Source organism: Pan troglodytes, chromosome X, assembly GCF_028858775.2.
Source record: "Pan troglodytes isolate AG18354 chromosome X, NHGRI_mPanTro3-v2.0_pri, whole genome shotgun sequence".
Lineage (NCBI taxonomy): Eukaryota > Metazoa > Chordata > Mammalia > Primates > Hominidae > Pan > Pan troglodytes.
In genome coordinates this window covers 133969751-133974890 of record NC_072421.2, presented here as the reverse complement: position 1 = coordinate 133974890, position 5140 = coordinate 133969751, and positions in this window count along the sequence as shown.

Below are 5140 nucleotides of genomic sequence, written 5' to 3'. Positions count from 1 at the left end.
TGTGAGTGAATGACACAGGTGACAGCTGTGGACCAAAGGCAAAATGTCACTGGCACTATTTACCAAGTGGCTTGGCTGTGGTTTGGGTGAGCAGTGTCCTTGGGGGCAAGCAATTTGCTCCCACCAGGTACACGTGCTCACTGGGGCCCCAGGGAGCCACATAGCTCCTAAAGGTCAATGACGATGCTGTTGAGAAGCCTTGTCTAATCAGTCTTCAAGGGACAACACGACAAATCTCCATGAAGTGCTGAGAAGGGGCCTTCTCTTACAAATGAGAATGATCACGCAACCTGACTAGAGAGAGCATCAGGAAATGGGGAGGTGGGAGGACATTGAGGCCAAATAGCAGAGTAACTTGCCTCCTGGGGAAGTGCCTTTCTCCTAAACGAATGAGCCAAGGTTGGCCCAGAACTACCATGGGCTCCCATGGAGAGCTTGACCAGGCAATCCAGTCGGTGCTTGACAATTTCAATAGTAGGCATTGCTTTCCATCTTGACCACTCGCACGCAGAGGAGTAAACACATCAAATTCTCCTACTCCCCTGACGCCTTAATCTATGTAAGACTGTGTCCTACACCTACCCGCATCCCATCTTAGAAACTAGCAATTACAAACAACACCATCTCTAAGGACTCCAACAGATATATTCTGAACAAAATGCAGATGTACAAAAAAAACATTTTTATACCAATGTTGTCACCATTGGTGGAAACCTCCTGAAAGATTGTAAGATTGTCAGCTCTGTTCCCCAGCACATCTTTTGTATCTAGAACAGTGCCTGGAATAGAGTAGATGCTCAATAGCTGTGTATTGAACTGCCCTAAACTTGGGTTCCATCATTGGTATCATCATATCCCACCTTGAGAGTTCCTTGTGGGCAGAGGCTGGCTATTTGCATTCAGACCAGGTCCTGGCACACAGTGGGCCCTCAAGACATGCCGTGGCCTTCCTTTACTAGGGAAGTAGCCTGTCAGGATGCTTCTTTACCTTTGATCACCGAATCTGACTTGCCATGTGCTCTGGCTAAAGATGGGTTTGACCTATTCATTCTTGTCAATTTAATGAAAATGACTAGAGTTTAATAGACTGTCTCTCTCTCTAGTTTATGAGATCCTTGAGAACAGAATTTCATATTCATTTCTTTATTCCTAGCACCTAGCATAATGTAGGTGTTAAGTAACCAATGTTTCCTCTGGTTGACAGTCATGCTAAGCGTAACCAGGTACTAGCTCAAAAACGAATCCATTGCACCCTTACTTTCCAAAAACATGTGAACAAATGCTTTGAAAAACTGGTAGTTGCTTATAAAGTTAAACATATTCTTATCTTGTGACCCAGGAATCTCACTTCTAGGTACACATAGCCAAGAGAAATAAAAACTATGTCCACACAAAGACATGTATGTGAATGTTCACAGCAGCTTTCTTCATAGTAACCAAAAATGGAAAGTACCCACATGTTTATCACCAGGAGAATAAATAAATTAGCTGTGACATATTTATACAATGGAATGTTACTCAGCAAAAGAACAAACAAACAAACTACCAATCTACACAACAGCATGTATGAATCTCAAAAACATGTTGAGTGAAAGAATCCAGACACTAAAGGCCACATATTGTACAATTTCACGTACATGAAACAAGCACAAATAATCTGCAGTGATGAAATTCAGAACTGTGGTTGCCTGTAGGGTAGAGATTGAGAGATTGACTAGGAAAGGGCATGAGGGAGCCCTCAGGGGTGTTGGAAAGGTTCTACATCTTGATGAGGGAGATGGTTACTACATGAATGGATAAATTTGTTAAAACTCATCAAATTCTACACATAAGACCTATGCATTTCACTGTAGGTAAATTATTCCTTTATTTAGAGAAAAAGCTCATGATCTATTCTGATACTTGAAGGGACAGAAATAAAAACCAAGGTGTTATGAATTATAAAGCAATGAGAAGCATGGAGGCAGTGCTTTTTTAAAGCTGCAGTTTACAGAACACCTACTGTGTGCCAGAAACTACACAGCTATCTTCTCCAATCTTCATAATCCTCAAATTAGGTATTGTTATCCCCATTTTACAGATGAGCAATTTGGGTCTTAAAGAAGGTGAAATAGACTGCCTAGGCTACACAACTGGGGAGTGGCAGAGCTGGGATTTCAACCTAGGTCTTTCTGGCGTTAACTTCTGTCCTACCTTCACCATCCCTTATTGACTACCCATTGGGTCTAATAGTCCCTTCTCCTCTATGGGCCTCAGTCTCTCCATCTATCTCCTAATCCCTAGGGGGCCTCAAGCCAGAACCCTAAACCAGCCATCTGGTTTCCTTCAGATAACGCAGGCAGCAACTCCCAACTCTGTCTGCTCCCTCAGGGCTTCTCCTTGAAGCCTCTGCCTGCTGCTGGCAGGGCCAGTGAACAACTTTGGAGGACTCACCCTCTCATTCTCAGAATTTCCAGTGGCCACTGCTCAAGGTTCAGGCTTGACACAGCTTGCAATCTCTCTTTGCTAACTCCCCTTGAAGCCACAAGGGAAGGAGCTGGTAGGACCCTGAGGACATTAGGGCCCTGAAGCATGTGCCTAGTGTCCTTGGGTAGAATCCACAGATGCCCCAGGCCAACTGGCTACAGTCAGGAAATATTAGAGATGGAGAAAGTCAGAGGTGGTGTTTCAGCCCCTTCACCTTGGAGAGCTCAGTCCGTGGGCAATTGGGCATCCTGAATAATAAATTCAGTATTCACTGAATAAGTACTACCTATGCCCTTCTTTTCCTCCCCAACCACACCGCACACAATCAAAAGGAAAGCCATAGGCCACTTCTCTGGATCGGCTCACAAGCAACTACCTGGGCTGCACTTGGACCAAAGTGGAGAGAAACTGTATTTGAGGAATATTAAAATTCTGAGAACTGTCATTGGCTTAGTCCTATGAAGAACTGCATCTCACTCTACCTCTGGAGAAACATGAGGAGCTTCATCCTCAAATGAGCCCTCCATAAGAGGTCTCTTCATTCATGAATTAATTGCTGGGGTGTGTCTCACCTAGGAGAAAGAGATGCTGCAAAGCTGGATAGAAGGGGATGTCAGTGAAGCTAAAGAAAGGGTGGCTGTCTCCCAGAGAAGATGTTTCCATATCAGTGCCTGGCTTATAGCAAAAGCCTCTCGTAGTAGACAAAACCCCAAGGCCAAGTTTTACCAGTGGTACCGCCAGAACGGCATAATTACTGAACAACAGACAGTTTGCAACTTCCCCATCTCACAAGATACAAAGACAGAAAGTGCTCCCTCAAATATTGCCCACACTTCTGAAAAAAAAAAGAACAAAAAATGAAAGAAAGAAAGAAGAAAGAAAGAAAGAAAGAAAGAAAGAAAGAAAGAAAGAAAGAAAGAAAGAAAGAAAGAAAGAAAGAAAGAAAAATATTTGAGCACAGAATCCCAAACCAGCATTTTGGCCAGAACTCTACCACAATCTGCCTGCATGGACGCACTTACCGCACTTCTCCAAAATGGTACCTAGCAGTCTGGGGTAGGGTGGGAAGTCAGAGGGGTTAGTTTGTCAAACCAATCACTTGGAACGAAATCCCCAAGGGGACCAGATTGTATCTCATTGAGCAAAGTATTTGATGACTACCCCCATTTCTTCCCAGTTAAGTTTCTTTCCTTCTCCCCAGAAAAAAAAATCCCCAGATTCTCTTACCTCTTAATTCTGGACCATCACCTGATTCTATGGCTGGGAAAAGATGGCCAGAGCTGCCTGGCTCACTTCAGAGCAGGTTAGTGCTTGCGGAAGCAAGAGCTGAGGATTTGTACCCCCACCTCCTTGTTACTTTCCGCCCCTCTAGCTGGGACTGTACAAGGCGTTTCCTGCTAGCTATCTATTAAGAATGCAGAAAATGTACTCCAACAAGTCAACCTGGTTGGGCACCTGCAGGAATGAGGAACATGGTAGCTCTTTTTTTTTTTTTTCATTTCTTTCTTTTTGGTTTAAAAAAAGCATTTTGTGAGATTGTCTCTTAAACTGGGAGGCCAATTGTTTGTCCAAAACCATACACAGAGTCAACAACAAATAAAACATCAGCTTTGGGGTTTAGATCAAGCCGATGTCACATCAGTCTCAGGAACTGAGAGTCAGTTTGGTTTATCTCTAGTTTTTCTCTCTCTCTCCATAGGAAGAAAAAGAGAGCTCAGACCCCTAGGAGTCTGGACTTGTCACAGGCTTCCATTGGCCAAAGAGGGAGAAAGGACTTCTCTCAATCTGCAATACGCAAAGCAATTCAGGGCAGGAGGTTTGGAGGAGGGGATCCTAATCCTCATTTTAAAAACCCCTCAATATTACCTCAGTAAGTGGCACCATTATTCAGGCCCCAAATCCTGGAACCATTGTTTGCTCCTCTCTTTGTCTACTTCATGAATATTAATTCAACAAATATTTATTGAATGCCAACTGTGTGCCAGGCACTGTTCTGGAGGTTGTGTTCTATAGTGAACAAAACATACCAAATCCCTGTCCTCATGGAATAAATACATACACATGTTATATGTTTTTGTGTATATATACACATATGTACATTATATCTACAATGCCAGATGGTGATAAGTACTATAAAGAGATATTAAGCAGGGTAGAAGAACAGGGAGTGGTAGGCTAGGTGCTAATTTATAGAGGGTGGCCAAAAAAGGATTTTCTGATAAGGTGACACTTCAGCAGAACCCTGAGGGGGGAAAACCACATGGACACCTGCTTTCCTGATACCTGAGGGAACATCAAATTCAAAAGATGAGATAGTGCTTAATCTGTTCACAGAAAGGCAGGCCAGTGTGGCTAGAAGAGAGGGAGTGAGGGGAAAAGAAGATGAGGACCAGGTAACATAGGACCTCATTGGCCACGCTACAGCTTTTGGCTTTTCCTGTAAGTGAGAAGGAAACCCACCAGAGGGGTTGGAGGAACACATCCACATATCCTGAAAGTTCTGCCTTCCAGATGCTTTCCAATCTGTGCTTTCTTACTACCTCTCCAACATTCACTGTAGTCCAAGCCCTCATCATTTTTCCCCAGGACCATCACCACCACAGCCTCCTAACTGGACTCCTGACCTCCACCTTTACCCCTTTCTAAACCATTCATCCCAAGACAGCCATAGTGA